Raw genomic sequence first — 26,461 nt, 5'->3', positions numbered from 1 at the left:
GGGGGCCTTCAAGAGATAACTAATCAGTGTGTGTCTCTCTCTCTGCTATATCTTTCTTGTATCGATGTTCCTCTCCCTTTCTTTCTCCCTCCCTCCCCCCTCTATAAATAAACAAATAAATAAAATCGTTAAAAATAAAAAATCTACATGCCTAATAGCTTTAAAAATAAAAATCTACATGCCTAATAGCAGTCAATGCTGTGTGCATTTGTGCATGTGTATGTTTATATTTCCATGTTTACATGCCGAGTTCTTCCTTGGAGAAAGGGGAGCCCCGAGGTTAATCTTTCCATACACCCGAAACGCAGGTTATCTCAACGTCACCGTAACAACAATTCTGTCGCTCCGCTCCCTCCACCTCCCACCCCCACTGGGTTCCCAAGGAGTCACACGTTTCCAGCCTGGAGAGCGGGAAAATGTCTGCGTGCTTCACAAACGTCAACTCGTTTCACTCCCAAGGTGTATTTCCACCCCACCAATAACAGCTTGCAAGCATCCTGCCCTGAGGACTTCCGCCAGGGGCCCCAGGAGGTGGAGCAGAAAGCTGCAGCCCTGCTTGGTTAGACAGACGGTGGGGGCTGGAGAGGTGGGCTGGTTTTATTCACAGGGTCAGGAATAGAAGAGTCCAAAGCCAGGTATTTGCACTCCAGACCCATAGCTCGCTGGCCTCTCTGCCTGCCGGACTTGGCCATGAAACTCTAGGCAGTATGTCCGGAGGATGCGCTGTTTTTCTAGGACTGCTTGGCCAGCCGGGCCAGTGATGGCCCTGAAGAGGCAGGTTCAGAAACAGGTCTATCCCCAAATCTCAGGGCTCCCCCAAATACCAATGAACCTCCTTGGCCTACAAACATTCCTGAGAGACCCTGGCTTCCCTCAGTGAAGGAACATATCCATCTTCAGGAGAATCAGCCAGAAAAACCTGTTTGCCAGCAAAATCTCACCATGTTTTCACAAAGGCGCAAAAAGCCAGGGGCCGTGTGTTTTAAGCAGCATCAGCCGGGGGAACAAGGAATACAGTCGGACCTTTTCTCCCCCCCATCCCCGCCACCATAAAAGCATGCATCAGCCTCTGTGGTTCACAGCTGCATTAGGCCACCGTGGGGGAGAGAAAAAAACCACGCAGGGTCGGGCAAGGCGAGCCCAGCCCAGCCCAGCCCAGCAGGGCCGGAAAGTTTGCAAGCCTAGGGTGCAGACTCGAGCTGCTTCTCTCTTGTCAGCCTTTTTGAACGGGAGGGAAGATTTACTGCTAGCCCGGGCTGACAGCCTTTTACAGCCACTGCAGATGGATTTGAGACAGCAAAGCGGTGGAGGGACTGACCGCAGAGGGGCTGCAGAAGGCTCGTTTTAGGACCCGTCCACCTTCACGGGCACAAGTGTCCAGAGCAAAGCTTGAGGATTCAGCTGGAACCTTTGGGGGCCAACCCTCTTAAACACGTGGCCAAATTGCCGAGGGTTTCAAGACTCACCCTGGCAAGTTTCTGTCCATTTAGCAAGGTCTGCTTGCAGTGTAGGCAAAAGTCCTGAAGTCCAGCTGATGGGGTTCTGCATTTATTATTGATAACCGTGCAGGGAAATGGTGTGTGTCTGGGTGACACCTGACCCAGCCGACTCCCTGGTGACATCGCTGCTGTTTGTCACTTACCCCTGGCTGCCGGGTGCTTCCGTCTCCCTCGTCTTTGTCTCATTGAGTCTCCTCTGTTTGTGATACGGACGATCCCTTACATGGCAAAATATGAGCTATTAAAAGGTATTCCATGTGTATAAACGCGCGACAAAAAGTAATGTTTTATGTGAAAAAAAGAATGCATGGTGGTATGAATGATAGATGTCAAACGTAAAAGAATGATGCGACACCAGTGAAAAAGAAACCATTTAAAATATAGAAAAATAAAAAGGGATGCATCTGTAACATGCACGAGTGCGTGTAAATACAGACACGTGACTATACAGATTCACGTTGACATCCATCGTCACTTACGAGAGGAAGTGGGAGAGAGAATGGCTCTCACTTTGTCATTTTGTACCTCTCAGATTGGATACTCTGTACACATACAACCTACTCAGGCGGAAACAGTATTTTTTTTTAAAGTATATGCATGGAAGGGGGAGTGATTATGAGAATGGTGACGAAGCTTTTTCCTAGATTTCAGATTTATACCACGAGCAGATTTAATTTTTTTATCACACACACACAGATACGTGTGCTTCTTTGCTTCTTCATTCCTGGGTAGTGAACGCACCCATGTGTCACACAATTCCGAAGAGTTTACGGTTAGAAGTGGGTTCAGCTGCAGGTCTGCTTTCCAAGCTCACTTCCCCCATCGGAAACCACTGTCTCCAGTAAATATTTACATGAAAACAACAGTGTCTTTTCTTTATTTACAGATCATGACTCCCAGGTCTGAGCTTGGGAAGCAGGGGCATCGGAATGTGTACGAAAAGGGGAGCATGTTACACCTTAAGCACTGGAAGGCGGCTGGGACTTGAAGGTCAGCAGGTCTGGAAGCAGCCCCACCCTCTCCACTGGTGCAAAATCCACGCTGCAGGGCTCTGCTCTGCAGGCAGTGACCCCCAGTGCTCCCACCTTTTGAGGGGTGCCCCCACCGCACCTTGCTCTGGAACCCGCACAAAGGCAAGCTGATTGATGCCAGAGGAATCTGGGGAGCAGCGGCGGGGTTCACCAGGGAGGGAACCCAAGACTGAGCAACCCACGCTGTCCTCCTGCTGGTTTTTCTCTCCTTTCCCCACTAGAAACAAGTGATTAATGCCTTGCAGAGGCTCTGACACACCTCCCCTGCAGCAGCGTGCACCCCCCCCCCCCAGATTCCGCAGCCTTAATTCTGCTGTTAACACCCCTCGGGGCGGAGGGGTGAGGAGTAAATCCCCTGCTTTCCCAAGCAGACCTGCAGGCAACGGGGTTTGTTTAAAGTCTCTGCCCAGCGAGTGACCTCCTCCCGTTTGCTCTGAAGGGGTGAGTCTTTTAAAATTAAAAATGAAAAAAAAAAAAAAACCCAAACAAAAAAATAAAAGAGCTCACCTTTCCCTGAAGCGGTATGTGGTTTGTAAACCTCGAAGCCTGGGACCCCCCAGGTGGAGGCGGCTTTGGCGGAATCTTCCTTTCCCTTTCATTCCCCCCAGTTCCCTTGGGCAGACGTTCCCCACCCCCACGACCCCACCCCCACCCCCTCCCTTGGGCCCAGGACACGGACGGGCATTTTCGAGCTTTCACAGTCTCCCCTCTGGTCTCTGGATTGAAGACATTCATTCTTATCTTCTGATAGAGTTGTGCACACCCCGGACTGGTATGCAGCCTGACCACTGAGCAGGGAAGCCGTTTCCTACGCATTTCTTTGTAAAGGTTCTGCTTTGAAAGGGGCCTTGTAGTTCAGTAAAATACGTCAGGTTGGCAGAGGAGGTGTGCGCTGCAGAAATGTGAAAATACAGAGGCATTGGGCCATGCCTACTCCAACCTTAGTTGTTTTTTTTAAATATGTACTTAAAAAAAAATTCTTGATCTTAGGGAGAAAGACATTGACTTGTTTCATTTACGCATTCATTGGCTGCTTCTCGTATGTGCCCTGACCTGGAATTGAACCCGCAACCTTGGCATGTCCTGGTGACCCTCTAACCCACGGAGCTACCTGGTTAGGGACAAGTCTTGGTTTTTAACGATGTGATGTCCTCTGAAGAAATTTGGGAGTATTTCAGCTAATAAATGAAGAGGAAGCGAAAGGTAAAAAATCACCATTTTGCAACAGATGAGGATGTACATGATGAATCCGCCCAGGAAGTGCTCACCAGGTCAACCAACAAAGAAGAAAGAAACAGAAGGTGCCTCCTGAGACAGGGACCCGCCAGCACCGTCTGTCAAGTGAGTTCCCCAAAAGCATCAACAGGGAGCCCTGGCGGGTGTAGCTCAGTGGCTCGAGCACTGACCTGCAAAAGGGTCGCAGGTCCCATTCCCAGTCAGGCCCCTGATGGGGGGCGCGTGCAACCACACAATGCTGTTTCTCTCCCTTTCTCCCCCCTCCCCCTCTCTCTAAAACTAACTAAATAAAATCTTTAAAAAAAAGAATCGACAGGGAATCTCATCAAGCACGTCCTTCTAATGGCCAGTGTACGGGAAACAGCGGGGACAGAGAAACGTCAAAAATGGCACCACAGGAATGCAAATGGTGAGAGTCAGGATGATTCCCTTATTTCCGTTCTAAGTGTTTTCAGAAAGAAAAAAGGGGGGGATGAATTAAACACAGTGTGGACCCCTGGGCTGCGTCCTGACTTGGTTTCATTAAACCAAGTGTAATGAAATAATAAAAATAAGGGAGACAATCAGGGAACATTGAGTCCTAACTGGATATTTCATAAGATTTACACAATCATGGCTTTTGCAGGGGCGGGGGCAGCGTAGGATAACAGTGTTGGGGTTGTGTGTCTTCCTCAAATTCATCTTATTTTTCAGAGTCACGCGCTGAAGTATTTCCAAATGCAAGGCTATGGCGTCTGCATTTGCATTTAAACAATCCACCATGGGTATAAATGTACCGAGACTGGCCAACGACAGAATCCCCGGAGCCAGGTGGTGGGTGTATGGGAATGCATTCTACCAGGGTCTCTTGTTTGTTCTGTTGGAACCATTGTAGTAAAACAACAGCAGCAAACTTTGGAGAGTGCTAGCGTAGCTCACAAAACTCAGCAGGCACTTCACCCCTACTCTGGATGAAACGCTGCCAAGGAAGAATGAGGAAATCTACTTACTTGGCACCAGCTCGGTGCCAGGCATTAGGGTAAATTCTTTCTCAGAAGGGAGCTTGTCTTTCCTGTTCAGCAATTGCGAGAAGCTGATATGATTAGCCCATTTTGTAGAACAGCAAATTGAGGCCCAGAGAGCCAAAGGGACTTGCCATTTGGTGCCAGGCCAAGAGGAAGAGCCAATGATGAGCTAAGGCATCTAGCCGTTAGGATTTTTTTTTTCTTTGTGACCTTGCCTTTTCCTCTCTGGGCCTCAGTTTCCCTAGCTGTAAGACTGAGTTAATGATGCCCGAGGGCGAATTTGACTTTCTGCTCTTTCTCTGTCATTCCGCCATTACCTCCGCATTTCTTCCTTTCTTCTTCCCACGGATGTGTCCGAGGAAGCCTGGTGACGAAGGAAGAGACCTTGAGTTGTGGGTTCAGATTCCAGTTTTACTTGAAGCTATTTGAGTGACCTTGGGCAAGTCACTTAACCTCTTGGAGCCTCCCCTTCCCCAGCAATAAAATGGGACCTTTGAGTGCTGCTGGACTGGTGAAGACAAGGGACAGGCAGTGGCCAAGTTTAAAGTGCAGACGGTCAAGGAAGTCTTGGTCTCCTGCACCTGCTCAGCCTTCCCTGGGCTCAACCCTACCTCCCCCAGGTCTTGGCTAAAATGTCACCTTCTCAGTAAAGCTTTTTTTCTGACCACCCTTTAAAATGAACCTCTCAGACTGCCCCCATTCACAAATCCCTTTCCTGATTTTTTTCCCATATGACTCATCCCCATCCAATATTTATTTTAGCTCTTTGTTTTGTTTCTCATCGTTCTTTCCACGAGCGGAAGGACCCTAGGGACAATCATTTTGATGTGTTTAGGGCTACAATCTGCTTAGCCTTAGACACATAGTAGGGGCTTGGTAAACACTTGTTGAATGAATGAATGAATGAATGAGTAAATGAATGAATAAATATTAGACCTGGCATAATGCACAGAGTAAACTGGCCATAAATACTTCTGTTCTTGTGTTGCTAAGACCCCAGAATCCACTGAGGTTCCCTCCTTCAAACTGAAGCTACACCTGATTTGTCTGAGGGTGTTCGGACAGTTTCCAGCTTCCCCATTTCCGCCTGTGCCTACAGCAGCCTCCTCGGACTGCCCGCCCCCGTGGGTCCTTATCTAAGGGCAGTGAGTGCGGCTGTCCCAGGGCCACTGGCAACTGCCCTTCCTCGAGCACAGACTGTGTTTTTGTTTAAAGGCAGAAAATGCAACCCTCCTGACTTCATCTTTAGGAGAGGGTTACTCAGGGCTGAAGTGGGATCTGCCCACAGATCCTCTGGGGCAAAAAAAAAAAGGCAGCAAAGGCATCTGGTGTTGGGGGGAGGGAAGGAGGCAGGGACCCTTTATGTCGGTGCAAAAACTGAGGGGCCAGAGAGGCCACAGCAGCCCAGAATGTCACCCCAGAGGTGGAGTGTGGGTGTGTGGAGATGAAGGTGCTTTCAGGAGAAACTTACCCTCTCTGAGCTCAGACCGCATTAAGCCAGACCTCCGGGGCGGGGTGGTCTTGGACCCGCTGAGAAATATTCCTTAACACGTTCTTGATAGTAACTTCTTCTGCCCTGGCTTGCCCTGTCAGCAGATTGAGTCAGCCTTCCAAACGATGCCTGTTCCTGATGAAAACTTTTCTCTGTCCCTACTGAGACCAAGAGACCAATTCATTGTCTCTATACTTCGGCTTCCTACGCTGGGGTCCCCCCAGGGACACCAACAGGGGTGCGGGAGTCCCTGGAGGGATGTTGTGACCTGTGAACTTGCATGGGGGGAAAAATCACACTTTCGTTGCAGTGAAATGAGTCTTCCGTTCCATTTTGAATATAGGTAATACACCCGCAGGGTTGGCAGTGGCTGTCACTTAGTCCCCAGCAGAATCACAAGTAATGTGACCTTCTCCTATTGAAGACGGGTGTGTGACTGAGTTGCCCACGATGTTGTTCCGCCCACCCTGCCTTCGGAAGTACAATAGTAAGGCCACTGTGTCCTTTATCACATTCATAAGGAGCATGTGTTGATGATACTGTTATTTTTTTCCGTACTGCTTTTAACTAGTAATCTTGTGTCTTTTAAAAGTCTTATTCTGAGGCAGTAACCGACGGGGGCCACGGCCCCAAATTCGGGGGAAGCCCTTCACGGTGAATGAATGAATGAATGAATGAATGCGTGAACAGAGCAAAAGCTCAGCCATGATTCCGAGGCGAGGGGAGCAGCGGAGCCCCGAACCTCAAAATCTGCCCGCAGGAGCCTTAATGGTACTGTCCTGTTAAAAGGCTCTAGGAGAGCAAGTTGGGTCCCCCAAATGCCCCGAGGGGTGCGAGCGTGGGAGCAGAACACCCCTCTCCACGCACAGGATCCCAGAGCGAAAAAACAATGTCCACTTCCATTCTTTTTCAGTCCTTCCGATGGCGTCCAGTCTCAGCTTAGGGCTGACCCGTCTTGAACACCCTGGTCACCCTGGCAGATGTCACCATAAGCGAAGAGAGAGTGGACCTCGGGCTCAGAGCCTTGGAACACGGCTTTGTTTCCCTTGCTTCTCATTTTACTCTTTGCTTCGATTTCTGGGAAGAGAGACAAACGTTCGGTTTATGCTACCGAACTAAAGAGGTCCTTTTTCAACAAACGAGGTGTTTGGAAAAAGCGAGCTGCGTGTTAACATACGCGTTAAGGAAACCACCGTGAAGGTGATACTAGTGTACAGAAAACGTGAATGTATCACAGCCTCCCCCCACCTACCCCAGCACAAGCATGGAGGCCCAGGCAGGCGCCCTGTTCCTGCTCATTCTCAGGCGAAGTGCTGGGCTTTTCCCTGTGGCTTCTCTGGCAGCTGGTGGCCTGTCATCTGCCCCCTCTCAGCCTCCTAGACCTCTGTGGGGCCAGGGGCAGAAAGCGGGGAACTCCAAGTCCCCAGCATGGGTGTCGAACATGCTTTCCGAGTGTCCTGGCTCCAAGGTCCCCGGTCCTGAAGGGCCCAGCTGAGTGGGCCCTTTCATCGGCCTCTGAGAGGTGGTAACGAGCCTCAGGGCAGGCTGCTGGTGCCCACTGCCCCCACTGCTGTGGGCCAGGCCGAGTGCTAGGAGGACTGGAAGCAAGATTCCAGAGGCATCTGGATATTATCAGCCGCTCCACTGTCTGGCCAGTGGGGTGGGGTGGGGCTGGCGGCAGGGGGCAGGAACTGGCTGGAGGGTAGCGTCAGGAATCCCGCATGGACTCCTGGGGCCGGACCAGCTCCTGGGGGTGGGGGTGGGGGTGGGGGCGGGGGTGTGGCGGGAGGGTAGCCTGGTGAACTGGCTACAAACCCCCCACCACCCTACTCAGCCCTCATTAGGCAGCAGCACCAAAGGGAGCTAAAAATCAATGATGATATTTGTCTTACAGAGGAAATGGAGAGGGAGGGGTCAGTAGGCAGGGCGGGCAGGGGGGTGCGGGTGGGAGGTAGCCAGGCAGCCAGACTGCTCCACTGGTCAGCACTTGAGGACAGCCACAGGGAAGGGGGGGAGGCAGCGAGGGGAGGGGAAGCCAAGCTTGCCCTCTGGTCCACTTGAAGATTCCTGCTTCAAAACTTACCCTGATGGCTTCCAGACAAGTCGGCACCAAGGGTCATTTCTGGAGGCTCTAAGTGTTGTCGATGGCAGCTGTAGGGACAGGTGAAAATCTGTCTGGGCATTCCTCCTCCTACCCCTCCCAGCTTTCTGCACCTGAAGCAGGTCCCATTTATCACTGCAAACCCTCTCAGGAGGCCTAAACACACACACACACACACACACACACACACACACGTCCGAAGTGCATGCTCACAGTTAGTGCTGGGCCTGCCCTGTGGGCACTTTTTTTTTTTTTTTTTTTACTGCTCTTTTAAAGCAAACTGTCTCAGCTGTTTGTTAAATAAAGCAAAGCAAACACAGGCCTTTGCAACGACAACAGAAAGAAAGAAAAAAATGAAGGAAGGAAAGAGAGAGAGAGAGGAGAGAAGGAAGGAAATAAATTCTTTTTTTTGCTACTGTTAAAAAGTGTCCTTTTAGCCCTGGCTGGAGTGGCTCTCAGTGGGCTGAGTGGCAGCCTGTGAACCAGAAGGTTCCTGGTTTGATTCCCAGTCAAGGCTTAGGCCTGGGTTGCGGGCTAGGGTCCAACCTGGGCAATGTTTCTCTCCCTCTCCTTCTCCTTCCCCTCTCTCTAAAACAATAAATACCATCTTTTTAATCAATGTCCTTTTAAAATACGTTTGTCCTCAGATCGGAAGGCAGTAAGGGAGAAGGCAGAAGTGGAGGGAAGATGAGCTGTGATTTATTTGAACTAGTTGGAGTGACGCTGTAGGAGGGGAAACTTCACCTAAACTAGGCTCCTATCTAACCCTCCTCCTCACTCCTCCCCAGCCTTCTCCCCCGCCCCATGGAACAAAGAGGTGCTGTGCCCAGAGTGCTGGGCACTGCTCCCCAGAACCCGGACCCCATCACTCTCCAGAGGGAGCAGCTAGGAAATTGCTCAGCGCCTTGCCCTCCAGCCCAGTGCACTCTGGGAATCTGGAGGAGTCTGAGGAATGGCTCCTCTTCTTGGCCACCTAGACCCTACCAACCAGACCTCCCCTGTGGGTCAGAATGGCTGTCACAGGGGAGGAGAGGGGCTTTCCTGTGCCAAGCCAGCGGCGCAGAGAGAACGCAGTGTCTTCTTCCGCACTAATTTGCAAGCTTTCAGCTGCACCCTCCCCCATCCTCACCCCTAAGGCCTTGTTGGGGGACCCCTGGACACCCCTAATGAATGATAATTTATCTCCTAAGTCGCCGGTATCTGATGTTTTCTATGGTTTGAAAACCATATTCCCCAAGGGCTGGGGCCGCTGCGGAATTGGTCCACCGGAGCAGCTCAGCCCGGGTTTCATGGAGGCGGGCGCACCGTGCCGGGTAATCCTCCGCGCCGGGTAAGTAGGGCGTCAGGGCTGCTGACGCGCTGGGCGCGCTGGGCGCGCTGGATGCGCTGGGTGCGCTGGGTGCGCTGGGTGCGCTGCCCCGGCCTCACCGGGCTCTCCCCTGGCCCGCTGTCTTTCTTCTGTCCCTTTTGGGGCATTCTTTTCCCACATCCCTTCCTGTTCCCCACTTTTTCATCTGTTGTCTCTTTTCTCTGTCTCCCTCTGTGTCTCCTTGCACTTGACCCTGACTCTCTGCTTTTTTTTTTTTTTTTTTTTTTGCCCTCTCACCCCGAACTGCACCTGGGCTGCCTCTCCTGGTCTCTATGTCTTTTTCTTTTTTTCTTTCAGTCACTGTCCGTCTGTCACTGCCCTTCATCTGCCCTCTCTACCATGCCTCTCCCAACCTCTTCGACAGTATGAGGGTCTCTGTCCCTCTCTCGTCGTTTTCTCCTTCCTCCCTTCTCCCCAAGTGTGCCCTCTCTGACTGTCTCCCCCACTTCCTGTCATTGTCTGTTTCCATCCCTCCATCTTTTGTCTCTCACCCACCCCGCCCTCACCGCACCTGGCTCTCTCCCCTCCCCCACCAGCCTCTCCGGGCTGGGAAGGAGTGGCGCCCAGCGAACTGAGGAAGGGTGCCCTGGCCTCCTGCTGCTGACTAGGAGTGGGGAAGCTGCAGTCCGGCCCTGGGAGTGGGGACATCGGTGCTACACAGCTGTTCTGAGAAGCAGGAGGCCTCCCTGCACCCCACCTGGGAGCGTGAAGCCAATTCCGGCCCTGATCACACGCAGCCTCCCAGTCGCACGCAGACTCCGTGTTCACAGAGCTCATCGATGCAGGGGCTCTGGCCAGGGACACCCCGGGTGCCCCAAATTGTTCCCTCATTTCCACAAGTTCTCTTCCCTCTGCAGGTCTAAGAAACTCCCCACCCCCCAGGAGCTGGTCTGGCCCCAGGAATCCATGCAGGGTCCCTAACTCTACCCTCCGACCAGCCCCACACCACCCCACTGGCCAGGACAAGGGGACCACCTGGAGTGGAAAGCTGGGGCGCTGGTCTCTGAGCTGACATCTTAACTGCAGCGCAAGGGCAAGAAGAAGCACCCTCTCCCTCGCAACTTTGAAATTCTGGGATTCGGGAAAGGGGCCACAGAGGCATCAAGCCCTGAGTGAGAAGCTGAAGGAAGGATCTTATTGCCATTTAAGCTTGGGAAGAGGACAAGTAATGAGCTTCGGACAGAGCTGGAACAGAACTGGGCAAGGTCACGGGAGTAACACCAATAGAAAGAGGGCCAAGCCTGTGCAAGGTAGTCTTCTAAGAATACGTGCTTTCTTAGGTATACTCTCAGTATACACAGTATACACTTGGAGAGAGTGGATAAGATAGATGGATAGAGAGAGCCTGAGGCCCAGTGAGTTTTGGGTGCCCAACACCAGGTGCCAGGAGTTGGGCTGAGTGATGCATACAGTTTTGTTTTGTTTTGTTTTCATTTACTCCTAGCCATGGTCCTCCGTGGCACCTGTCATCCCCATTTTTCAGAGGAGACAACTGAGGCTTAATGGAAACCATGGACTCATCTGAAGTTCCAGGGCATCTCTTTAAGCTCAGTAGATGTGACAACGCTTTGCTGGAACGCGCCCCGTGGGAGTCCGCAACCACACCGAGGCCAGCAGCGATCGCAATGAAACAGGCAGCGCACAAGGAACCAGCCCTGTCTCCCCCAAGCCTGCACCCGATGGCTGGGACCTGGCTTGTCTTGATCTACACGCAGCTGAGCGCACCCACGCCGCAACTCAGCTCCAGGAGCTGTGGGGCGCCATCAGGGAAGGCTGGGGTCATGGAGGTTGGTGGGCTCCATTCCTGGAGCGGGAAGAGACACAGCGCCAGCGTTATCCCTGCGCTTGGTGGTGGGAAGAAGTCCGCGGAGAGGGGGCGCGCAGAAGGCGGCCAGGGGTCTAGTCTTGACCCCCACCGCACCCAGGTGTTGTGGTTCTGCCACTAACCGATCCATTCCGCCTTCCTCTTCCCTACGCCGTTTCGTCCGTCACTTTCGGGATCTGAAAGGAGGGAGGAAACTGAGGCTGAAGCTCAGAGCACTTGGCTCCCAGCATGTGCGGGAAGCTTGCCAAGCTCTCGCGGGCGCCAGGCAGGGATGTGGCGGCGGAAACCACAGTCCAGGGCCTCCTGCGAGAGGCGGGAAGCGAAGCCAAGCGCGGCGCAGACACCTCAGGCCCTTGAGCGAAGCCAAAGTCGGTCAAGCGGGCAAAGGAAGAAAATAGAAGCGCGGTCCCGGGCTGCTGTTTGGAACGTCTGCCTTCCCCCAGCCCTCTGCTGGAGCGCCCACCAGGACCTCGTGGATTCGGCTTGGGGAGGAGCTGGGCGGGCAGCAGGGCAGGCAGGGCATGGAATTGCTCCTGCAGCTCGGATCCTGGTGGTCCGTGGCAGACGGGCCCTACTCCGCTCCCAGCAGCAAGATGCGGGCCACCTAGCTCATTGGAAGAACGAGGGGGAAGTTCTGACCTCAACTTCTGAGCCGTGGGGCTTTCATGGGGTAGGTTGAAGACAAAGACGGGTGGGAGGGAGGCCAAAACAGAGACAGAGCTAGAAAGATAGAAAAAAAAAAAAAAAAAGACTGGCAGGAGTGGAATACAAGGAAGTCTGAGAAAGGTCGGGCCTTAGCACCCAGTGGGGGGAGGCGAGGTGACCCCTATGACCCTCCTCCGGGCCTTAAAGGTTTGGTGCCAGGCCAGGCCAGAAGGAGGAGTGACGCCCTGAGGAGGCCAATGAATGGGCACTAATGCCTGGTTAGAGGGTGGAATCACCTCCTCCTCCCTTAGCTGTGTGACTCCAGGAGAATCAGTCCACTTCTCTGAGCCTTGAGTTCCATCCCTGTATCTCAGGGAGGAACACTGGCCTGTGGCACAAAAAGGCTTTGCAAGAACTGGGTTTGGAATGATGCCTGCCTTCCCTCCCCTGCAAAAGAGCCGTTTCGGAGGGAAACGCCAGGATCTTCCCTGTCCGGGGCACAAGTACCGAGGGAAGAAGATGCGGGAGGAGGAATGTAAGGTGGGCACACAGCAGGCGCCCAATAATTGCGCCTGTGCTGCAGGTCGGCCTTCATTCTAAATCCCAATCCCGTGGAGAGACAGGACACTGGTTGCCAAACGCTTTCAAAGCCTTGAGTTGTCTCAGAGGGTTTTCCTAACCGACCCGGGAGCAGGGATCCCAGGTGAGGGAAGGGTGAAGAGTCCCGCTCCCTGGGAACACGCAGCGGGCCCCAGGGCTCCGAAGTCAGAGCCCGCTCCCCATCCCCACCTCCTGGCCCGAAGTCAGAGGTTCTCGCCAACCTCAGCGCTGCCGTCCCCAAACTCCCCCGTCCCAGATCCTGGCAAGCTGAGGCTGGGGGCGTAGAGGGAGATGCCTGGCGGAGACTTGGAGACAGACGATGACGACGCAGCGGGAACAGGACCAAAGTTCAGGAAAGTTGGAAATCCGAGTAAAGTTCAGGGAGCAGGAGAGAACTGGAGAGGGGGCGACGGCCAAGGCCGACAAAGGAAAAGAGAAGTGAGAGGAAAGAAAAGGAGAAAAAGAGGAGACAACGGAGGCTAGAGCCTGCCAGAGCGCGCGAGTCCACGCGAGTCCGCTCCAGGCGCCAGCGCAGGGCGGCCTTGGGCGCCCAAGCGGTGCTCCCCGCCGCGACCCACCCGGCCCCAGGGGAGTGCCCCACCGGCCAATTTGTCTTCACAAAACCCGAGCCCCAGGGGCTTTGCCAGGCCGCTGGGGCTTGATTCATTTCTTGACTAATTAACGGGAAGCTAAGTCGCCCCTTCTTTCAGGGCCCAATTAATTCGCCGCGGGCGGTGGGGTGAGGGCTATGAGGCCGAGGCGCCTCCTGGAGCCCCTTTGTGAAGGGCTGTCTGGACCTTATTGATTCTACACACACACACACACACACACACACACACACACACACACACCCCTCTCCTTCCTTCGTACCAACAACAACAAAAAGTCTTGAAATCTATGGATTTCCAGAGTTTAAGGTTTGATCCGACTTGAACTCCGCCAGTCGCCGCCAACTGAGTTTGCTTTCAGAAGGAAGGGGCCAAGGAGCAAGGCGGTTTCCAGAGTGTCTGCGCGAGGGCTGGGTGGAATCTCTCCCCCGTGGAGGACACAGACGCTACTGTGTGCCTTGTGTGCGCGGGACACTTACTGCCTTGTCGTTAAAAGCCAGACACTGACCTAGCCAGTCCCCAGGTGGAATCCCGGCTCCCCCAGAGACCAGCTGTGGGACCCACGGCACGTGGGGATCTCAGGGAAGGCGCCAGGCTCCGTCTGATGAGCCGACGGGTGGGAAGGCCCTTGAGAACAGTCATCCTCGTGAGCGGTTCAGAAATGTTCTCTGCGACGAATAGCATTTGATAACCAACCCATTTCCGAAAGGAGGGCCTGCCGCGCACTGATCGCGCGTTTGATTCCAGGGGGGAGAGACGCGGCGGAAGGAACTCTGTAGTGACGTCTCGGGCGCTTCGAGCGCGCTCTCGGGGCCTGGGTTCCCGACGGCTGTGCCGGGTGGGACGGGAGGCTTCTTCGCCCACCTGTCCCCCACCCTCCCTCCGGCTCAGTAATGAGGAGCAGTGAAGAACCTTAAATCCTGAAGCCTTTGGGGAGCTTTGAAGAACCTTAAATCCTGAAGCCTCTGAGGGGAACAACGAAGGCGATTTTCCAGAGGAGTGTGCATCGATTGGACTGACCTCGCGGTGGGTCAGCTTGACTCCTTCATCGATCAACCGAACGAAGTCTGGGACACAAATACAGGCCGAAGGAAATCCCGGCCGTCTTTGTCGAGCTGGTGGGAAGTGGCTGTGCGCAGGTGACCCAAGGCGGCCCCATTCCCACGCAGCGCTTCGGGGAAACGAGCTGGCCATCCCACTGGCCACCATTCGATCAGGGACTCCTTGTTTAGTTCCGCTCAATTTTTAAAACAAACAAAAAGCTAAACAAGAGTTAATTTATTCAATCAACAAACATTGGAGAAACACACTTCAAGCGGCAGGCTGTGCTGAGCATTGGGGTAGCAATGAGGGAAGGGATTTGTATGGAGACTTAAAACCCTGGCGGGAGGCCCCTTTGCCCTCACCTTTTAGCAGCGCAGCCCCGGGGGAGACTGCCTGGCCGGCAGGAGTGGGGCAGAGCGTCCAGTCCTGGGCATGGTGTATGGGCTGAGTGGGAGACACGGATGGGGGAGCCTCTACCCAGATGCCTCACCACAGCGCCAAATGTGGATTCGGAAAACTCGTCCGTGTGCCTCCTTTACCTCGCAGGCCGGGTCAGAGGTCCCTGGGGATTTCCTGGGCTCCCAGACCTGCCTCTTCCAGGGAGTGAAAACCACCAACCCTGCCTCTCTCTTGTGGGCAAACTGAGGTCTGCCCTCCAGCCCTGAGACCTGAAAAGCCAGCCTTCTGTCACTTTGCTTCCCCAGCCTCTATTTTCCTAATCTTTAAAACGGGGACTATACCGTCTTTTTTAAAAGCTGTGATGAAGGACAGTCAGCCTCACGCCCTGGACCCACGTCTGGCCCCCTCCCGGGTCTCCAGCCCCTGGCAGACCAGCAGGACAGAAGAGGCCCTCACTGGACGCTTGCGGACTGACCTAGTGGGCATTTCTGTCCAGGACACCGAACTTCTCTCCCCCGTTACCATCTTCCCCCTGTCTCCTTTGACATAGAGTCTGAGGGTGCAGCTAGTAAGTTTGATGCTGGTTGTTGTTTTAAAATGCACTTTGGAAGTGGCCATTTGTTTTCCAAGGCGTGGAAAATCCAGTTCCCTTTCGCCGTGTCTCTCTCTCCCTTTCTTCGTGCACTTTCATTCCTGCGGTGAAAGAGGCGCCTACCAGTGCCCAAAGCTGCGTCCCAGCTGGAGACACAGGTGCCACCTCCCCAGGCCCGTACTAAACAGAGACATCGCATTAAACACTCCTACCCAGGCCATGTCGCCCATCAGCTTCTTTAGTTATGGTTGATTCCCCGTTTCCTAGCGTTTTAAGTAACGTTTGACGAGAGTGCAAAGTTTAGCGCAATGCCTGGTACATAGTAAGTGTTCGATACATTTGTTCGTCTCCATACCATCGCCCAGGGCTCCCCTTAGGCTGGGGAACAGCCAGGCTGAGATCGCGAGCGCATTCACAGAAACCCTTCCAAATAAAGGCTCAGGGGATGTGCAGGGTCCAGTCCCCAAGGCGCCCTACGCTGGTGAGATCAGAATGCACCCCGACCCTGAAATTCCCAATCCCAGCTACAATTCAGCCTGCTAAGGCCAAACAAACACTCCTATTGGACCCAGCACGCGTGGGCCTGGCCAGCACCAAAAACTGGCCTTTGCAAAAAAGGGGGTTCGCGACCCTGAGCTTCTGTTGTACAAGCTGCGTACGCTTTTCGCATCTCTACGCCTGTCTGGCTGTCTTTCCGAACCACTCCCCCACAGCACACACACCTTCCAGCTGGAAAGGAGCTACTGTAGGTGGCACCTAAGACACACAGGCGCTAGCTCTCCCTAGAAACCTTTCCCCCACATCCCTGTTCTTGCCCCACCTCTCTGGTCCAACTTCCAGATTGGGCGGACCGTGGGAGACCTACTACCGCCCCAGCTTCCCGGAACAGCTTCGGCCTCCGGGCGCCACTGAGGAAGTTCCAAAGTGAGGTGCCCACCCCGTGGTCAGGGGAGATTCGCTCAGGCCCTGCGCGGCACGCGGAGGCAGACGGTCCGCCCGCCTCGTCTCCCCTGAGCGCCATCCAGCGGCAAGTCGCCAAGGGCACCCTTCGCAGAAGTTCCTGACGAGCCTCTACCGAAGCCAGGTGAGGGATTTCTCCCTGGGAAACGGTCCCTTCCTCTGCCCACTCCCCGGGAGGAGGGCAATTCCACCTCCTAGCCTTCCCACGAATTCCCCGCGCACGGCTTGATGCTGATTTGGGTTCACCCAAGGATCTCTCCCCACCCCCTTCTGTGCATGCCCAATACAAGCGCTGAGTAGGAGATTTTTTAAAGAAGAGAAAAAAAACAGGGAGGAAAAAAAAAAAAGCGTGTGTTTGCACCACCACTGCCTGGAAACTTTCCTGCGGCGGCGCCGGGTTTCATCTAGGGCTGGGTGACGCTTGCTCTCCCTTCCATGCGGGCGTGTTAAGTCCTGCCTTATTCCTAATTCTATACCTATGACCTTATCCCCGCTGCAGTCAGGCGCCTTGACTCCCTGCCCCTGCTTGCAACCCAGACGAGACATCCCCTCCCCGCTGCGGCCCCGGTGGGTGTTGACCCCCTCGGGTCTCCAGAGTGGCGACGTGGTGCTCACGGAATCCTCATCACAGAGCAAGACGGACACGACTCTTTACACACCCAGAGTGTTAGCGCTGGGTTTTGTTTTTTGTTTTTTTTTTTGAAGGACGACTGTATACACACATATTACCTATATTGTTGAGCGGGCTAGTGCAAGACGAAAAACACCGAAAAACAGGGTTTTTTTTTTTCTAGGAGGGGGGGAGCCATATTCTCCAATTCCCTGGTAATTTGTAACAGACTTGATTGCTCAGGGAGAAGAGGAATAGATGGCCGTGTAGCTGCAAAACCAATTTAACTCTGTCTGCACTGATCGAATGGTAGTGCGTCCCTGAGGTGTGGGGGCAATGCGTTTCTAAAGGAGACTTCATTTCATATTTCGGGCTACCTGCAGTGTCCATAGGGACACACAGCACATTCTAGAAATGCCCACGCATGGTCTCTTACGTTTCAATACTGCCATGGAATATAGCCTTAAACTTGGACCCAGGCTTGGCTCGGCAAGCTCCCCAACACTAGGGAGATCTAATTGGAAGCTCCAGAAAAAGTGGGGTAGCTCTACTCTCAGAAATTTGAGAATTGAGCCAGAAAGCCAGGCTCCCCCCTCTAACCTCCCCTTACTCCCGCCCCCCCCCTTGACATTCACCTTGGGTGAGTCTTCCCACGTTCCAGCCAAAGGAAATTTTCTTCGCCCCTCACTCAATCCCTACAATGACACAGTCTCTTCATAGCCCAACTCTGATACCCCTGTTACACAGGAATCTGTTTGGTGCCCCCTCCCAAATTCATAACCTACACTCCAAAGGCCTCTCACTGAGTCCAGCAATTCTCAAGTTCTAGACAGAGGAACGTAGTAGACGGGGCTGCCCCGGTATTCACGGCATTAATACGCGGACATGTAAGTGAATGCAACATCATACTTTATCTAACAGGAAAAAAAAACCTCGTAACTCGTAACCGTCCTTCCCCCCGTGCCTCTCAAAAGTGGTGGGGGGAGGAAGGGAGGTTGAAATGCAGTCTCTTGTAAAAGGGGGGGGGGAGCCAGGCATTATTTACACCTGCAAACTTTGGATGGCTGGATTCGGCCCCAATTGGCTTAATTGTAAATCTTTTCCGCATGGTCCCAACTCCGGGACGGAGCGTCTGGGTTTAATAATGCGCCCAGCACCCCAGCAGGGCCGGGCTGAAAAGAGAGAATCCACGCCCCACCCCCACTCCGCGCAGAGGTAATTATAGCAGCCCCTTCTGCCCCCACCCCCTACTACCCAAACCTTGCTTGAGGTACCAGAGGACCAGACTCAGACATTTGGAGGACTCATATTTTACCATCTGAAGACAAGAGGAGAGATTTCCAAAGCAAAGGCACCCTCCAAGCCAGAAGCGGGAGGGGGCGCCCCCACCCCGCTCCTCGCCCCCCTGGCGCACTGGGCTTGTCCCGGGGCGAGTGAGAAAGAGAGGCGTCTACACTCGGAGCCAGGGGCAGCCTCAGATTTCCTCGGCTGGCAGCGTAGGGCTAACCTGTTTATAGAACTGGCTGCTAAGAAAACATGTAAAAACACACCCCAGCGGTGGGAGAGGATGAACGCGCCCTCCACCCCACCCTCTCTTCTGCACGAGAAAAATTCTCTCCGGGCTCAGCTCGGCTCCCTCGGAGTCTTGTTTTTCTCCCAGGAGGCTACGTCCTCCCGATTGTTTTTCAGTCACTTGAAGAGGCAGAGAGTGTTTACATTTCTCTTTTATTTTTCGTAGCCCCCCGCCCGCCCTACTTAATTAAGATCTTTACTCTCCATCCCGGAGTTATTACCCTTTGCCACCGGAGTGGAGGGGGAGGTGGCCATCACCTCCGCAGAAGACGAGCGGACTCTGGGCGGGGAGAGGCTCCGAACTCCCCGTACCCTTAGTTTTCGTTCTCTCAGGGAGCCGGCCGGCCGCCTTTTCGTCTTTCCCATCCGGGAGCCCGCCTCGCCCCGCCCCGGTAGCTGCCGAAGGGAGGCAGGTAACTCGCGCAGGGAGCCCGTGCCCGCCGCGCGCGGGTTCCCGGGCCCGGAGGGACCTTGCCGCGACCGAGGGCCGGGGCAGGCCAGCCTGTCCGAGACCCCGTTGCTCCTCCGCGGGCCGCTGCGGCGTTGGGTGCCGCATCGGAGCCCCGGCCCGGGCCCCGGGCTGCAGCGTAATCCGAGGTAGCGAGCGTCTTCTCGGGTTCCGCGCGGGGCGAGGCCTGGAGCCGCTCAGAGGCGCGTCCAGCTTCCGTATTTGGAACCGGGGTGAGGGGGACGGTGGGAGGCGAAGTCCCCCGCCCGGGGGCCCAGACCGACGCCCGAGCACCTCCTGGGGCGCCCCGGGCTGTCGCTGTCTCCCACTCCTTCCTAGGGCCCCAAGTTTTCCTTTTCCAGAGAAAGAAGGAAAGGGCACCGCGAGGAAAAGGCAAAAGCAGGTTGCTACATCGGGAAGGCCGCTCCTCTCCGCCGGCCCGCCCGAGGATTTTTAGTATTTGGCTCGGAAATGAAATGCACGGAGGCCTGGGCGCCAGCAGAAGCAACTCTTAGGAAAAGCGCTCTCCATTCCAAACATTTTCGCTTTCTGAGTGTGCGCGCGCTCAGGCCTCTGCCTCCCTCTCTCTTCTTCCTCTAAAAGATAAATAAAAATTGCAAACTTAAGGAAACTTTTACAGCCCTCGTGTATTCAACCTGAAGGCCGGCGACTTTGTAAAGACTTCTGGGATCTCTCAGGCCACAACTTGTACCCCAACCTCCAGCTCAGGTCCAAAGACAGCACAGTCCCCCCACCCCACCCCCCACTTCCCTGGCTATTCCGCCGGACTGGTGAAGGGTTTGTGCTGGTGTTACCTGGGCAGGGGTGACTGGGATGGGAGCGAGCTTTGCAGCCCCACTGCCGAGGCCTCCAGTCTTTCACTGGCATGGAGGCGGAGGCTACCGGGGACTGTCCAGTAATTAAGGCTGACCGAAGCGCAGTGACCCCTCCCTCCCTCCCCCAGGTATCTGAATGGCCCTGGTGCGGGGTCAGTGATCACAGAAGACAGAGGGGAGAAAGAGTCGGTTCTTGGCTCCAAACTGTGAGTCGTGAGTTTGGCCAGAGTTTGCCTGGGCATGGGACAGCTGCCCAGTGAGAGGCCAGGTTTGGAGTCAGGATTCTGAATTCAGGACCCCCAAATCCCGGCCTTTAGCGGGCTTCCCTGCCCACCCCCCACGTGCCTGGCACCCCAGAGAAGCAGGTGAAATCGCCCCCCACCGCCCTGCGGGTCCTAGGCCCCAGAAAGGTTATCTTCTCCACGCCAGGAAGCAGGGATTGTATCCGTTTTCAAAATAACTGTACAACCTGGAACTTTAAAGGTTTATACATCCCTCCAATCCCAGAAAGTCTATGCTCCCAAGCAACTGTCCCCCCTGAGAAACAACTCTCTCTCTCTGGGGGGCTTCATGGGGTGTGAACGGGTAAGGGGGTTGTCCGCTTTCCTCCGCCCTCCCTCTGCTGGATCTGGGAGCCCGGCAAACCCCTCCTTTGGGAAGGCAGGCAGACTGGACGGCCGGCTAGAAGCAAAGGGAGGCTGCAGGAAGGACACGGAGACAAGACGGGGGACGAGGCAACAGCACTTCTGGGCCCATGGCCCCGCGCCCGCCTCCCACCTCCCCTCCCGGCTCTCCCCGGCTCCAGCTGAAACCCAGTACGGGAACCAGTAATGGATACTGTGCTCAAATGGAGGGAACGTGTCTGCCGCTACGAGGGGACAGTTAGTTCGGCAGATTTGGAGGAGCCGCTGTGCCTTTGCCCTGTCGACCTTCCTGACAGTAGCGGCCATTTAATTTGTCATGCCCTCTCCGTGACAGAGTCCCCTACTCCCTCAGAGGGTCCTGGCTGCTCTCGCAGGGTGAGACCCCCCTGCCCCCTGGCACCTAACGACAACACCAGCGATAATGGAAAAAGCAAAAGCGGAAACCCTCAGGCGTAAGATGGGCCGTTGGACGACCCCCTCGGTCTGCCATTGGGGACTGAACAGTACATACACTTACATTTTTCCTTCATCCTTTTCTAAAGTGTTCTGCCTCCCCAGACCCCCAACCCATGAGCCAGATTCCTGGCACAAATCGCAGAGGGGCCGTTTACACCCTTACCTGTCTCCACGGAAAATCTGGAAAGAGGATGTTGAATAAAGACAGGTACTGGGTGGTCAGGAGAACCTGAGGCCCAGGTCAGCTCAGGCTGGCGTCTCCCTGATGCTGGGTCAGATAAGATGAGAGGGAAAATTCCCGGCCTCTTCCTCATGAATTCATTTCTGCTGGACTAAGCAGAAATTATGTCTTCCATTATGTTGTTTTTCACTTTCTTTCTTTCTTTTCTTTTCTTTTTTTTTTTAGTAACTGGGTAAACACAGAGAGAGAGAGAGCATTGAAGATGTAGGCTGGTTTGAAATTAGGAAACCACAATTAGTTCCTTTTCCTGAATGAGAGAAAGGGGAAAAACCTTCACAGATGTGTAAAAGGCACCCTCTGCACCCTCTGCACACACACACACACACACACACACACACACACTTCCTCCATCCACCCTTGCTTCCCTTCCAACTTATCTAAATCACTAGCCCTGTACAAATTTGCCATTTTGCAGAGCGATCTGCTTTGATGGGAGGTAGGTGCTAATAAGAATAATGCAGGGGGTGAAGTCTTTTCATTTTGCCTCTGCCAAAACCCTATTTACATTAAAAGGAGGTACGATAAGCATGGATTAAGTGTATAAAGAATGATGCTCTAGAAAGAGCAGAAACCAGCTGGCGCCAAAGTGAGCCTCTGCACTAAAAATACTGCTTCCCCGAGCTGGACAACTTTGACAATCTGCTCTCGCTCACACATTGCAGGCTCTTGCACTGAACTGCCCGATCAATAATTTAGAGGGCTGACAGAGGACAGGGAAATGTGTCCTACAGGAAAGCCCAGTGCTTCTGGGGCAAGACAGAGGGTAGGAGCAAAGCCCCAACATGACCCCTCCTCACTCTGGACTCTTGCCTTGAAAAGAGGGGAGAGGGAAGGAGAGAGAGAGAGAGATCAGAGCATTGGGATAGGGGTGTGAACCAGCTCTGGGGAAAAGGGTGACTTTGGGGCTACCAAAAGGAGAAGGTGACACTTCCAACCTAGACAAAGGGGCCCTGCCCTTTTCTGTCTGTGAGGCACCTTATCAGCACTAGCCAAGGGGTCAGGGGAATGTGTCTGTTCACACGCCGGTTAGGGAGGTATCTCCAGCCTGGCCTGGTTACTGAAGAAGATGAGGGGGAGCAGGAGGGGGAAACGCAGAGCCCACCCAGAAATACAGGAGGGCAGGAGAGATTCAGAGGGGCCGGGGAAGCCAGAGGAAACCGAGGGGGGGGGACTAGAAAGGAGAGGGCGTGAAAAACAGAAAGGACCAGGGAAGTTAAAGGCCGAGGAACAGAGGCAGACAAGAGGGAGAAATAGAAACCAAGAACAAGATAGATGGGGGCGGGGGTGGGGGGAGAAGAGGAAGTTTAAGGGAACAGAGGACAAAAGATCACAGGTCTACAGTCATAGAATCTTGCAGGGAGATTAACAGAGATGGGGAAGGGGGTGGGAGAGGTGGGCATCCTGTCTCCTGCACCCAAGAGACTTGTCGCCAGCTTCTGGGGGGAGGAAAGGTGAGGAAACGGACCCCTCAACCGCATGACTTTTCTTAAAAAAAACGAAGTTCTTCAAAGGAGCTGGCGGGGAGGGGGTGTGAATGCTGAACCCCACCTCGAGGAAAATCGAGCTTTCCAGGCCCGCCAAGAAGTCCTCTTTCTGGTTCAGAACTGTGTGAGGGAGAGTCGGGGTTTGGGCAGCACAGGGGGTCCCCGTGTGGGAAGGGGCTGCGATCTAGGAAGGGACCCTGACCCCTAAGCTAGGCTCCCCCCAGGGAGCCGCTTCCCTGCGATCCTTGATAAGAAGACCACGTGCCCCATCCCCGGTCCCCCGTCGGGGTCACTGAGGAAGGAGAATGGGAGTGTTAGTCCGTTTCAAATTTTCTCACTCACCAAAGAGCAGGGTCCAGGGCGCATTGGGCAGAGACACTGGGCAGAAAGCCCCCTTCTCAGTAAAAGTTTATGTATTGACCGACCCCCCGCCTCCATAGAAAACTTCTTAATTAGGCCTCAGAGGCCTGGAGAAACACGGATGTCCTTGTGTCAACAGAGTTTCCAATTTAGCGACACCTCGGACTGCAGAAAGCTCCGCCCGGCGAACCGGGGTGAAAGTTTAAGAGGGAATAAGCGTGGAATAGTCCCTAGCCAGACCTCACACATGCTAAAGGGAATATTTACAGCAAAGTTGCCAAAGTAAACGACCCCGCCTACCCACCACCCTTTCCCTCTCCTCCCCCGCTTTTCGGTAAACTTCAGATAAACACTCTTCGGTCACAAAGGGGTCGGCCTGTCCCCTCTCCAGTCGGCGATGTAGGGAGAAGTGAGATCCGGCCCACGCTTCCCCTGCGTTTTGTGGGCAAAACTGGTATCTCCGCCGCATGCGAGGCCTGGGCGGAGGGTGGCTCATTCGACTTCGCGCGCGTACAGATGAAATGTAGGCCGAGGCCTCTCTGCCTCTTCCCCCCCATTTTAACTTCTGCAGTCACCACGACTGCAGAATGGCGTGCATCGCAGGCTGCGGCCACTAACAGATATGTGAAGGCTATTTTAGTACTAAAACTCAGGCCTACGAGGGGGGAAGTGAGAAATCTTTTTGCAAAAGGTGGAGGGATATTCGAGGACGCCAGGAGTTCCGTGGGTCCTTCTGAATCCAAACTTTGTGCCTCTTTTTCTGTCCTTAAAGTAGCGTTTCTCGGGCTCTGTTGAAGCGCTGGCTCATTCTGTGTTCCCGTGTGACTTTTGTTGACAATGAGTCGAAGGGGAGGAGAAGGAGAAAGAGAGAGAGAATCGAGGGGGTCTGCAGAGAGGAAAAAAAAAAAAAAAAAAGGACCGTGCACGGCCCGCATCTGGAGCCTAGGGGGGCTGGGGGGCGCCAGCCGCTGGGTTCCCCTGGCGGCCAGGCCTGGCACAGGTCCTTGGAATACGTTAGCCAAAGTTTAACTCGAATCCGGCGGCCACCGGGCCGCTTTTGTTTGTTTGCAAATTAATCACCCAGCGCACGGCCGGCGCCAGAGCGGGTTTATCACCCACCGGGAGGGGGGCGCGGCGGCCCCGCAGAGACAAAGAGGAGTTCGCACCTTCGCGCTTTTGATCCCAAGTTACCGAGGCCTCCCTGCATAATACGAGCCTCCTGGGGCCGAGTCTGGGAGGTCAGTCATAATTGGCGGAAGTTTGCAGACCATTAGCGAGATGTCGACATTTTCGCTTCGGAACCCCGCAAACTCTCGTCTTCTCCTCCCCTTCCTTGCGCTCTAAACTGGGGGTGTAGGGGTCAGGGGCGGCAACTGGGGCGACCCCGGGGTTAAGTGAGAGCGGCGGGCAAAAACAGGCCACTGAGGGAGGGGCATTATGAAAGGCAGAGAAAACTCGGTCCACCGTGGGGCCAAAGGCAAGTCGGGATATTTACAAATGAAACCCGCAAGCTCCCCTCGCACGTCCGAAACAGAAAGGAGGCCAGAATGTCTCGGGGGGCCACGTGAAATGTCTCCCTCCTGCGCTTCTGGACTCGAGGCACCCAGTGCGTGAGGACAGTCCCACCGTGGCTGCAGAATTATTATTCTTTTTTCTCCTCCGAGTGGCAGGGCGGAGGCTGGCCTGCGGGTGCAGGCAAAAACCGATCGCGGGGATTTGGGGCCGCTCCAGAAAGCGCCGCGAAGCTGCCCCAGGCTCTGGCGGCGAGCAATATGGAGAGGGTGGGTTTTTGCCTCCGGAGACTTCCGAAACCCTGCAGTGACCTCAGTGGTCAGCGCTAAGAGGGGGAAGGCCTGGCCGCAAGGGACGCGGGAGGGGGAGTTTGGAGCTCACACCCTAGGCCCTGCCGCCTCTCTTCTTTCCCCTTAATCTTCCTAACAGTCGGCAGAGAGAGACCGCGAGGACGCCAGAGAGAAAGACAGACCTAAAGGAAAATAAAGGGGGCGAAGTGGCGAGCCAGACTGAGTTCGCAGAACCACTGCATTCTCTTTGTGACTTAAGGGGATTCTCGGGGCTGGCGCCAAGCGCTCTTAACCATGTGCGTCAAAAATGCGAGGCTGGAAAAGCTTGTCGCCTCAAAAGTTCCGCCCCTATCTCGGTGCGGTTGGCCCACAAAGAAACTGCATTCCCCCCTCCATTTGCTCCTGCTTCGGAGTCGGGAGCTGGGGGCGTAGGGGGGTACACAAGGCAAAGTGGGAAAGAAGATAGGGCACGCCCGCTCAGAGACCCGCACAGGTCTTAATCCCTAGGCCCTGAAATCAACCCTTTCTTTAAAAGAACAGTGTCCCCAAGAATTCTCTCCAAGCAGCAATGGCCCGACTCCTGCCCCCCCCCCTCCACCCCCCAGAAGCGAGAAATGTGGTTTAGGGAATCCTCTGACCCAGGCAAGGCCCTTCGGTCACAGTTACCAATTCCGCGACAGGTTTGATCTGTAAGATCGGGTTGCCTTCCTCCCCTTCACGCCCCCACCGTACCTGAACTGGAACCAGCCTCTGCCCCTCTAGGGTGGGGGCGTTTCACGGTTTGTTTTACAAATTCACCCCTGACTACTGGCGAGATAAGTCCCGGTTAGAGGAAGAACTGAGGCTCCAAGATAAGTGCGATGCCTGCAGAAGATACGAGGCTGGCGCACCTCCCCCTCCCAGCTCCTGACTCCCAGCCCCGCTCTGAGCGGGCCTCGCAGGGGAGGGCCGCGGCTTGGCGGAGACCGGCCCAGAACCTAGTCCGGCGCCGCGTTCACTTTGCCCAGATCTCCAGTCTCCCCTCCACACTCATAAACGCTTTCAGGTGGAACACGAGGAGCCCGAATCCAGGCCGAAGACCAGATCTAAAAGGGCTGCTTAATGCATTTCACCAAATCCCCAGTCCACCTCCCCGAGTGAGCGCAGACAGGGCCGGCGGCGCAGGCTGTGTACGTGTTTGCGCGTACGTGCTTTTCCCGCGGGTGGCGTGGTCCCAGTGTGCTGGCGCGTGTTTGCGTACTGATGTGCTGGGGGTGTTTGGGACTCCGCGCCCGGGCTCCGGTGGGCCAAGGCGAAGAAGGAGCCCCGCACGTGTGTGCTGAGATCTGGCCGCATCCGTGTGCTCGGGAGTCCGCGAGCCCACAGGCAGGGGAGACCAGTAAGGAGAGACACCGGAGCTCGGGAGCCCTGGAGCGGCGTCCGGGCGGGGTTTGGCTCCACGTGGGGCTGAAGAGCGCGCAAGCCCGGAGTCTGGGCGCTCGCCTCCCCGCGGCTGCAGGCGGCTTTTGTTGCGCTCAGCGGCGGAACGGCAGCTCGCAGGAGGCTCTCACGTCCGCCTGGCTCGCCGGGGGCTGGTTACTAAGAGGGCGAACGAGAGAGAGAA

At 54.8% G+C, this 26,461-nt stretch overlaps 1 long non-coding RNA gene across 2 annotated transcripts; it reads right to left on the bottom strand.

Annotated features, from left to right (window-relative positions):
* Positions 1-4,145: 4,145 nt before the first annotated feature.
* LOC119057422 (uncharacterized) lies at positions 4,146-25,935 on the bottom strand. Of its 2 annotated transcripts, XR_005084080.2 has the most exons (5): positions 25,591-25,935; positions 21,135-21,303; positions 8,346-8,413; positions 6,242-7,339; positions 4,146-5,134 (listed from the first exon to the last, which is right to left on the bottom strand). It is a non-coding gene; the product is annotated as an uncharacterized LOC119057422 (long non-coding RNA). The 2 variants fall into 2 exon arrangements; XR_008392418.1 differs by lacking the exons at positions 4,146-5,134; positions 6,242-7,339; positions 8,346-8,413 and adding an exon at positions 18,742-19,631 and having other exon boundaries at positions 25,591-25,933.
* Positions 25,936-26,461: the final 526 nt, after the last annotated feature.

This window comes from Artibeus jamaicensis, unplaced genomic scaffold (assembly GCF_021234435.1).
Source record: "Artibeus jamaicensis isolate MK-2021 breed Jamaican fruit bat unplaced genomic scaffold, CSHL_Jam_final contig_525, whole genome shotgun sequence".
Classification (NCBI taxonomy): Eukaryota; Metazoa; Chordata; class Mammalia; order Chiroptera; family Phyllostomidae; genus Artibeus; species Artibeus jamaicensis.
The sequence above is the reverse complement of the archived record's forward strand: the minus strand, read 5'-3'. Positions and strand labels throughout refer to the sequence as shown.